Below are 11,601 nucleotides of genomic sequence, written 5' to 3'. Positions count from 1 at the left end.
AGGTGTTCCAGTAACTGGATCACTTCCTTGGAGGCATGCGTGCACTCCTCCTTGGATGCTGCCCACACCAGCCAGTCGTCCAGGTAGGCTGCTACCTGGATTCCCTTTAGGCGTAGTTGATGAATGACTGCATTCGCAAGCTTGGTGAATACCCTTGGGGCTATGTTTAAGCCGAAGGGCATGGCTCTGAAGACGTATTGTTTTTTCTGTAACTTGAACCCTAGGTAGGGGGAAACCTGACGGTTGATTGGTACGTGCCAGTACGCATCCGTCATGTCTATGGAGACTGTGAATGCCTGTTTGGGCAAAAGGGTCCTTATGTGTTGAAGCGTCAGCATTCTGAACTTGTAGTTCACTATGAACTTGTTGAGTGGTGATAGGTCCAGAATGACTCTGAGCTTTTCCGAGTCCTTTTTCGGAACACAAAATAGCCTTCCTTGGAATTTGATGGACTTCGCCCTTCTTATAACCCTCTTGTTTAAGAGTTCCTGAACATATTCTTCCAATACGGGGGTTGAGTGTTGGAAGAATTGAGGGAAGTTGGGTGGAGTTGTGTTCCAACTCCACCCCAGTCCATTCTTGACTAGGCTGTGGGCCCAGGGATCGAAGGTCCAACGATCCCGGAAGAGAAGGAGTCTCCCTCCTACTGGTAGCATCTCATTTGGAGTGCTGGTTGGAGAATTTACCTCCTTGGCCACGTCCACGTCGACCTCTGTTACCCCTGCCTTTGGAGGGGTGCTTAGAGGATCTTCGAAAGGAACCTCGAGACTTCGGCCTGAAAGTCGTCGACTGCCTTTCAAAAGCTGGGGTAAAGGCGGGCGACTGTGTCGCCACCGTCTGGGGAACCAGCTGGAAGGTGGTGGTTGGCTCTGCAACAGTCTGTTGCACCGTGGCCACGGGAAGCTGTTGTTGTCTAAGACAAGAGGGCACTCTTGGTCGTTTCGTCTTCCTTTTCGGCTGGGGACCCTCGTCAGCGGAAGACTTCCTTTTGGAGGACAAGCCCCACTTGGAGAGGAGATTCCTATTCTCCAAGGCGGCTTTGTCCATGACCTCTTTGACCACTTCGGTTGGGAAGAGGTCTTTTCCCCAGATGTTGGAAGCTATCAGCTTCCTCGGTTCGTGCCTCACAGCAGCCGAAGCGAACACGAACTCTCTGCAAGCCTTACGGGCTTTGATAAAGTTGAACAGGTCTTTGGTGACCATCGCCAAATGAGCCTTATCGAAGACCATGTATATATCTGGGGTTTCCGATATGCTTGCCATCGTTTCTAGTCCCGTTTGCAGAGACATATAGGCGGCAAGACGTTCTTTTGTCTCCTGCTTCCTGTGCAGGAGAAAGTCCGACAGCTTGGGGAGGTCTTCGCCGAATTGACGTCCGGCAATGTCTGCCTCCAGCTTCCCGACTGTGAAAGTGTTATGCACATCTTTCCAGTCCTTGTCATCTGATGGAAAAGCGAGGGAGAAGGGTCTACACTGTTCGAGTGTAGGACAGGATTTTCCCTGCCTCCACTGCCTTTAAGGCAGCCTTATTCCCTTTGTCCATAAAGGGAAAGGCACGAGAGGGATCAGCAACAAAGGAAGGGTGCTTTTTGCTGAGAGCCAGCACCTTGGAATTAGTAAAGGCCCTCTCTTTCAAGGTGTTTGAGAACAAGGCCTGGGCCTTGGGAGGTCAAAAACTATGACCTCTTTTGGCTCTGTCTCCTCTTTGAACGAAAGCTCCGTCCTCAGACGGACATAGCAATCCGGGTAGGTCCCTTTGCTGGGCCAGAACTCTACATCGTCCACTGGGACAGTTCCCAGTTTCTCGGAGAGGAAGATCTTCCCCCTTGACATCAGCATATGCTCAGCATACCTCCAAGGATTGACGTCAGAGAAAGCAGGAAGGTCCTTGATGTTTAGCTTCTTCGGGGCTAAACGCGTCGCCACGAGCTGGTGCATCTCTGTCCGAAGAGAAGCCTCCTTCTCCGACGATTTCTTTTGCAAGTCCTAGAACATGGAAAGAAGAGAGTGCAGCGCGCTCGTGATCGAATCCAATTGGGGGGCAGAAGAAGAGGTCGAAGGCACCGGTTCGGCCACCGTCGCAGAAGAAACCGAAATCGTTTCGGCTTTCTTGGTCTCGCCTTCAGGGGTACGTCATCCTCCTGTTCCAATTTTTCAACGAGGAGATTATGCTCGGTCTCCTGTGAGACAACCGACATGTTGTCCTCAAGCTGGATGCCCTGCAAGGCATCCGAAACGACAGATTCTATCGGAATCTAGACGAGGGGAATCTCGGGTTGAGCCTGGGGAATAATTGCATCCGAAGATGCCCTAGGGAACAGACAAGCCCTCATCTTCTCATAAGGAAGATATGGGCCAGAGTTGTTCTTCTTAAAACCCCTGATCCATTTGCGCAGCATCTCTCTTGCTGCATCCCTAGACTCTGTAGACTTTTGATCATCAAAAGCCTCTTTAACAAGTTTGTTACAAACAATACATACCTGTGGGTCCCAGTATTTAAGAGATCCCTTCATGACTGCGTAGCGAGTGTGGGCCCTGCACATGTCATGGCCGCAGAAGTTTCTACTGCGGACCCTGCAAAAGTTGTTCCCGCACTCGGGATGCTCCTCCTGTAAAGAAAGAAAAGCATATAAGTATTCGATGAAATTCTCAGATTTCATCATACATATTTATTCAAAAATATTTAGCTTAGGATAGGGTAAGCTAGATGAAGAAAAAGACACCTCCTGTGTCTCCTTTCCAGCCCACTGCTGTGACCTCCCTCAATATTGAATACTAAATTCTTAATGAATTTGGGAAGAATATCCTTGGATATAAGGTGTCTTCTTAACACTTCTTTATTCAATATTGGGGAATTGGTAATGGTTGTTAACCATTAGAAAGGCAGAAAGAATTGCTCTCTTAATTGTGATGGTCTCACAATGGGCTGCCCATAAGCACCGTGTAGGTTGGAAAAAATTTTGTATGGGCTATGGCAATGACTTCCGGCGGCATGCCGCCAGTACCGCCGTGCCGGCCGGCACATGCCGACGTGTTCTGGGCTATAGAAGGCAAGCACTGCCTTCAGGGTGATGGGCGGCATGCCGCCAGGACTGCCGTGTCTGCCGGCAGGTCGCCGGCAGTTGCTCTGTCACCGGCAGCCAGAGGGACCTTCTATCAAGTAGGACCCGGCGGCATCCGGCGATAAACTGTCTAGACTTTGGGTTGCCGGCTGCCAGCAGACAACACAGTTACGGCGGCCGTTCAGAGCATGCCTATTGCCTTTGATCGTCGATCAACGTTTGATCGTCGATCAACGTTTGATCGTCGATCAACGTTTGATCGTCGATCAACGTTTGATCGTCGATCAACGTTTGATCGTCGATCAACGTTTGATCGTCGATCAACGGCGCCCAAGGCAAGTGGCGGCAGAGCTAACTGCCGGCAAGTGTCCAACATAACTGCCGGCAGCTTACAGCTGCCGGCAGTTGGCCCAGAATGGGGAAAGGCAAAGGAAAAGAAGGATGGAGGAAGGCAAAGGCTCAGCCTTGCCGGCCTACATCCGAAATGAGGGTTTAAAAGGAAGGGGGAATTAGATTCGGGCATCCATCCGACCATTTTCCATCCATATTGGTAGCATGGATATGGAAGGCAGTCCAAGGAAGGGCTGAAGAACACTCAAAGACAGATGGAGGCTCCTGCCGGAGCCGGCTCATGCCGCCGGGCAGAAGACCCCAGGCAAATTCTACAGACTACCCATAGGGTCGAATGTAGAACAACGGCCAGGGTATGTGAAGGCTAGCCAACACAAAAAGGACAGCAGGGGAGGGGCAAGGGTCCTATAGGTGAGGTAATACCCGAAGGTACTACCTACCTGGGCGATTCGGATCCCATAGAAGACAATCTCATTGTAGGGGAATTCAATTCCCCAGGTTGGGTTAGTCTAGGTGAGAAGGCGACACCCAGGACGCAATCTTAAAGGGAACGGAATCTCGTACCAGAGATCTTCGGCAGGAGAAGAATTCAATTCTTCGGCTGAAGAGCTACCAGCACAGGACTGTCTGCTAGGCCAAGAAGGGGAATTGTCATACAAAAACCTCCCGGGTAAGGCTTAGGGAGGTCTAGCCTCCTGTAAGGGCAACCTAACCCGACCTGGGAAATCATTTCGCCAGATGGACGGATGCCGAACACAGACAAACTACTCTGATGTCCCGTTTTAGGCTCGAAACCGACTCGGTGATTAAGAGAAAGAAACGTGACGTCTCAGTAAAGATTTGCCAGAACTCAGTTCAGGGCAAATCTAACTGAGGGTAGCCTAGGCTAGTCAGAGGGAGAGGAATTGCTCTTAAATCCCACTTGGAGATTGGTATTGGCTTGAAAGGTATAGGAGGTGTCAGTCTCCCCTTAAAAGGCAATACAAGAGCAATTGGGGACATGTATGAAAGTATACTAAAGCCCCAAGGCTAGTAGTCTAGGAGCAGTGAGAATCGTTCACCGAAACTCTCTCGTATACTATCTTGGAAGAGGAAAATTGAATGCAGTAATATCTTAAATGTATAAAATATTGCTTGAGCTTCAGTAAAACTTTACCAGGAAGATTATATCATGCATGAAGTGTGAAAGTGCCTAGGCTAGGAAGCCTAGCACTCGTGAGGCCCCAAATATTTAGCCAAATTCACGACAACAAGGACATAATATAAAAATCCCTAGCTAAATTGCTAAATAGCTAAAGTTAAGAAGCAAGCAATGCCGGGAAAGTCGTTCTGGACTAACTAAATGTACAAAAAGAGCGACCGTGTCCATGACACCATCCGGCTGGCAACAGCTTTTGTTACGTTAATTACGATCTCAATCGAAGAGTAAAACTGGCAAGAGCTTATATTTACACAATTCAAAGATATTACTTAACTTTCCAGAGGCAGATGAAGCTGGTGAAGACATCATAGCAGCGAAATAAGTCCAAAATAGCGAGAGATGAACACCGGTCAGCAAAGCTACAAGGGAAAGAATGGCTAGATGGCGCCACGAGGCGGCGGGGTGGCGCCTATTTACAGTACAGTAGGAGCGTTGCCTTAATAACGGCTCTCCTATATTCTTGCCACTTTTTCCCCTCGAAGCGAAAACACTATTAGGGGTGTAGATAGCTATGAGACATGTCAAGAATACGTCCTCTGATTTTATGCGATATCTCTTATTAAAAATCTTCAAGGGATATTCGCTCCAGGAGTCAGAATTTTGGATACCTTTGGTAAATTCTCTGGGATATATCACTGTAGTCAAATATAACTTAGGAAGCTACTAAGGAAGGAACTTCCATCAGCACGACATGGCCTGAGCCCAAAAAGACTGATATCCCACAAAGACTTCTCAGCAGTGAATAGACTAGGACTAATCTGGACAGCTGCTCACAGGCTAGAGAAGTGGTGGGAAAGTAAGCGATGGCCATCCAATGAGGCACTGCCCAACCAAAATGAAGGCTTGCCCAGCAGAAGAACCCTCAACAGGAAGGACTAGGTATCCATAAATAGAGCAAGGGTAAAAGAGGGCAAAACTGGGCAAAACCGTAGATAACCGCCACAAATGAGGATTAGCCGCCAACACTGAATACCCATGTGGGGCAACACTACAAACAATGGAAAACATCCTACGATAGTCCCACTGGGATCTCATTGCTCAGATTAAAGCCGCCCATACACGCAGAAGACTGACCATACAGTTTGTCCTTAAGGACCGGAGCGACGCTCCAATCCTATGAGAAATGCCCACACACGCTACAGACTAGCCTGCCGAGTTCAAGAGGATTGGGCACCCAGGATAGGCCCACATGCTTACGTTTTTGGGACTTATTAACTCAGTTTGTTACGTTATCGGGTATGAAGTACAATTGTTGGCCTACATTTAATTTTGAGTAAGCTGAATTTTGGTACTTTTTTCTTTCTTTATTTTTTATATACATTAATATAAATCCATGAAATCTGATTTGCAATAATCATATGAAGGAACGTGATAGGCATTCCCTGTCGGCTTCTATGTGGTGGTGATTTGGCTGCTACAGTTTTAATGCACTTATTTCTCTTGAAGTCATTACTTGATTACCTTTTCCGTTTAGCCCCATTAATCCGAGAGTCCAAGTGTGTCTGGGAGGAATATACTAAAGGGATTTTTAGAACTTTCTGGAGATTATCTCATGCTGAAGCACTAGTGCACTTTTAATTAGGCATACTTGTTTTCGCTTTAATTTGTAGAAATTTTAAAATGATTGCATTGATATAGGCAGAGAGAAAATGTGAGAGAGATATACATAAGTTGATAGAATTATCAGTAGCTACTTAATTTATCCTCTATCCAGATTTTACACCTTCGTTTCTTCCTATGAAGAGAATTCATAAAACTTATTCAGATTATTAATTTTTTTCCTTTTGTTACAGTATCTGTTTATTATCAGAATACAAGATACTATTACACGAATAAGGCAGATTACTGTGTGGTTTTAAACATAAAATATATTATGAAAAAGGAGAGGAAATTTAAGGAAATCATAACTTGGTGAATGAAAATGTGAGGGAAAAACCTAAAATAAAGAGCAATGAAATGCATATACAAACTTGTGAAATGCAATCAGTTTATCTTTATAATATTAAAAGTGCTCCGATCAAGGGATGAAGTATGGAATACTATACGCTTGGTCGAGACAGTGATTGTAGGCGTCAAAATAGGCGAGGCAACCCCGTCAGATTATGCTCGGTCTCCTGTGAGACAACCGACATGTTGTCCTCAAGCTGGATGCCCTGCAAGGCATCCGAAACGACAGATTCTATCGGAATCTAGACGAGGGGAATCTCGGGTTGAGCCTGGGGAATAATTGCATCCGAAGATGCCCTAGGGAACAGACAAGCCCTCATCTTCTCATAAGGAAGATATGGGCCAGAGTTGTTCTTCTTAAAACCCCTGATCCATTTGCGCAGCATCTCTCTTGCTGCATCCCTAGACTCTGTAGACTTTTGATCATCAAAAGCCTCTTTAACAAGTTTGTTACAAACAATACATACCTGTGGGTCCCAGTATTTAAGAGATCCCTTCATGACTGCGTAGCGAGTGTGGGCCCTGCACATGTCATGGCCGCAGAAGTTTCTACTGCGGACCCTGCAAAAGTTGTTCCCGCACTCGGGATGCTCCTCCTGTAAAGAAAGAAAAGCATATAAGTATTCGATGAAATTCTCAGATTTCATCATACATATTTATTCAAAAATATTTAGCTTAGGATAGGGTAAGCTAGATGAAGAAAAAGACACCTCCTGTGTCTCCTTTCCAGCCCACTGCTGTGACCTCCCTCAATATTGAATACTAAATTCTTAATGAATTTGGGAAGAATATCCTTGGATATAAGGTGTCTTCTTAACACTTCTTTATTCAATATTGGGGAATTGGTAATGGTTGTTAACCATTAGAAAGGCAGAAAGAATTGCTCTCTTAATTGTGATGGTCTCACAATGGGCTGCCCATAAGCACCGTGTAGGTTGGAAAAAATTTTGTATGGGCTATGGCAATGACTTCCGGCGGCATGCCGCCAGTACCGCCGTGCCGGCCGGCACATGCCGACGTGTTCTGGGCTATAGAAGGCAAGCACTGCCTTCAGGGTGATGGGCGGCATGCCGCCAGGACTGCCGTGTCTGCCGGCAGGTCGCCGGCAGTTGCTCTGTCACCGGCAGCCAGAGGGACCTTCTATCAAGTAGGACCCGGCGGCATCCGGCGATAAACTGTCTAGACTTTGGGTTGCCGGCTGCCAGCAGACAACACAGTTACGGCGGCCGTTCAGAGCATGCCTATTGCCTTTGATCGTCGATCAACGTTTGATCGTCGATCAACGTTTGATCGTCGATCAACGTTTGATCGTCGATCAACGTTTGATCGTCGATCAACGGCGCCCAAGGCAAGTGGCGGCAGAGCTAACTGCCGGCAAGTGTCCAACATAACTGCCGGCAGCTTACAGCTGCCGGCAGTTGGCCCAGAATGGGGAAAGGCAAAGGAAAAGAAGGATGGAGGAAGGCAAAGGCTCAGCCTTGCCGGCCTACATCCGAAATGAGGGTTTAAAAGGAAGGGGGAATTAGATTCGGGCATCCATCCGACCATTTTCCATCCATATTGGTAGCATGGATATGGAAGGCAGTCCAAGGAAGGGCTGAAGAACACTCAAAGACAGATGGAGGCTCCTGCCGGAGCCGGCTCATGCCGCCGGGCAGAAGACCCCAGGCAAATTCTACAGACTACCCATAGGGTCGAATGTAGAACAACGGCCAGGGTATGTGAAGGCTAGCCAACACAAAAAGGACAGCAGGGGAGGGGCAAGGGTCCTATAGGTGAGGTAATACCCGAAGGTACTACCTACCTGGGCGATTCGGATCCCATAGAAGACAATCTCATTGTAGGGGAATTCAATTCCCCAGGTTGGGTTAGTCTAGGTGAGAAGGCGACACCCAGGACGCAATCTTAAAGGGAACGGAATCTCGTACCAGAGATCTTCGGCAGGAGAAGAATTCAATTCTTCGGCTGAAGAGCTACCAGCACAGGACTGTCTGCTAGGCCAAGAAGGGGAATTGTCATACAAAAACCTCCCGGGTAAGGCTTAGGGAGGTCTAGCCTCCTGTAAGGGCAACCTAACCCGACCTGGGAAATCATTTCGCCAGATGGACGGATGCCGAACACAGACAAACTACTCTGATGTCCCGTTTTAGGCTCGAAACCGACTCGGTGATTAAGAGAAAGAAACGTGACGTCTCAGTAAAGATTTGCCAGAACTCAGTTCAGGGCAAATCTAACTGAGGGTAGCCTAGGCTAGTCAGAGGGAGAGGAATTGCTCTTAAATCCCACTTGGAGATTGGTATTGGCTTGAAAGGTATAGGAGGTGTCAGTCTCCCCTTAAAAGGCAATACAAGAGCAATTGGGGACATGTATGAAAGTATACTAAAGCCCCAAGGCTAGTAGTCTAGGAGCAGTGAGAATCGTTCACCGAAACTCTCTCGTATACTATCTTGGAAGAGGAAAATTGAATGCAGTAATATCTTAAATGTATAAAATATTGCTTGAGCTTCAGTAAAACTTTACCAGGAAGATTATATCATGCATGAAGTGTGAAAGTGCCTAGGCTAGGAAGCCTAGCACTCGTGAGGCCCCAAATATTTAGCCAAATTCACGACAACAAGGACATAATATAAAAATCCCTAGCTAAATTGCTAAATAGCTAAAGTTAAGAAGCAAGCAATGCCGGGAAAGTCGTTCTGGACTAACTAAATGTACAAAAAGAGCGACCGTGTCCATGACACCATCCGGCTGGCAACAGCTTTTGTTACGTTAATTACGATCTCAATCGAAGAGTAAAACTGGCAAGAGCTTATATTTACACAATTCAAAGATATTACTTAACTTTCCAGAGGCAGATGAAGCTGGTGAAGACATCATAGCAGCGAAATAAGTCCAAAATAGCGAGAGATGAACACCGGTCAGCAAAGCTACAAGGGAAAGAATGGCTAGATGGCGCCACGAGGCGGCGGGGTGGCGCCTATTTACAGTACAGTAGGAGCGTTGCCTTAATAACGGCTCTCCTATATTCTTGCCACTTTTTCCCCTCGAAGCGAAAACACTATTAGGGGTGTAGATAGCTATGAGACATGTCAAGAATACGTCCTCTGATTTTATGCGATATCTCTTATTAAAAATCTTCAAGGGATATTCGCTCCAGGAGTCAGAATTTTGGATACCTTTGGTAAATTCTCTGGGATATATCACTGTAGTCAAATATAACTTAGGAAGCTACTAAGGAAGGAACTTCCATCAGCACGACATGGCCTGAGCCCAAAAAGACTGATATCCCACAAAGACTTCTCAGCAGTGAATAGACTAGGACTAATCTGGACAGCTGCTCACAGGCTAGAGAAGTGGTGGGAAAGTAAGCGATGGCCATCCAATGAGGCACTGCCCAACCAAAATGAAGGCTTGCCCAGCAGAAGAACCCTCAACAGGAAGGACTAGGTATCCATAAATAGAGCAAGGGTAAAAGAGGGCAAAACTGGGCAAAACCGTAGATAACCGCCACAAATGAGGATTAGCCGCCAACACTGAATACCCATGTGGGGCAACACTACAAACAATGGAAAACATCCTACGATAGTCCCACTGGGATCTCATTGCTCAGATTAAAGCCGCCCATACACGCAGAAGACTGACCATACAGTTTGTCCTTAAGGACCGGAGCGACGCTCCAATCCTATGAGAAATGCCCACACACGCTACAGACTAGCCTGCCGAGTTCAAGAGGATTGGGCACCCAGGATAGGCCCACATGCTTACGTTTTTGGGACTTATTAACTCAGTTTGTTACGTTATCGGGTATGAAGTACAATTGTTGGCCTACATTTAATTTTGAGTAAGCTGAATTTTGGTACTTTTTTCTTTCTTTATTTTTTATATACATTAATATAAATCCATGAAATCTGATTTGCAATAATCATATGAAGGAACGTGATAGGCATTCCCTGTCGGCTTCTATGTGGTGGTGATTTGGCTGCTACAGTTTTAATGCACTTATTTCTCTTGAAGTCATTACTTGATTACCTTTTCCGTTTAGCCCCATTAATCCGAGAGTCCAAGTGTGTCTGGGAGGAATATACTAAAGGGATTTTTAGAACTTTCTGGAGATTATCTCATGCTGAAGCACTAGTGCACTTTTAATTAGGCATACTTGTTTTCGCTTTAATTTGTAGAAATTTTAAAATGATTGCATTGATATAGGCAGAGAGAAAATGTGAGAGAGATATACATAAGTTGATAGAATTATCAGTAGCTACTTAATTTATCCTCTATCCAGATTTTACACCTTCGTTTCTTCCTATGAAGAGAATTCATAAAACTTATTCAGATTATTAATTTTTTTCCTTTTGTTACAGTATCTGTTTATTATCAGAATACAAGATACTATTACACGAATAAGGCAGATTACTGTGTGGTTTTAAACATAAAATATATTATGAAAAAGGAGAGGAAATTTAAGGAAATCATAACTTGGTGAATGAAAATGTGAGGGAAAAACCTAAAATAAAGAGCAATGAAATGCATATACAAACTTGTGAAATGCAATCAGTTTATCTTTATAATATTAAAAGTGCTCCGATCAAGGGATGAAGTATGGAATACTATACGCTTGGTCGAGACAGTGATTGTAGGCGTCAAAATAGGCGAGGCAACCCCGTCAGCATGCTAGACCGTGCCCACACATGCACGAGACTTGTGGGCCATACTGCTAATCGCGACAGGATTGACCTGTCCGGTCTAACATGCTGACAGGATGAGAGGACATGCCAGTTGCATTGGGTTTGTCCTGTTTACCTCCCCCCTATACACGTTAAGGAATGGCGCAAATGCGCCAATCCTCTGCATGTATAACCTGCTTAAGATCTCAGGGAGTCAAATAACATCACCTTCGTTTTGGTTCGACATTGGCTTGATAAGGTATAATGATGATGATGAATAAGAATTTTGTACAAACAGTTTCTGTCAATCAAAAGATATTTTGCATTCACAAAAGCTTCATCATCAACACCAATAAATTCTCAAAAGATTCATCAATAA

The sequence above is a fragment of the Palaemon carinicauda genome, chromosome 19, assembly GCF_036898095.1.
Source record: "Palaemon carinicauda isolate YSFRI2023 chromosome 19, ASM3689809v2, whole genome shotgun sequence".
Classification (NCBI taxonomy): domain Eukaryota; kingdom Metazoa; phylum Arthropoda; class Malacostraca; order Decapoda; family Palaemonidae; genus Palaemon; species Palaemon carinicauda.
This window is presented reverse-complemented; position numbering follows the sequence as displayed.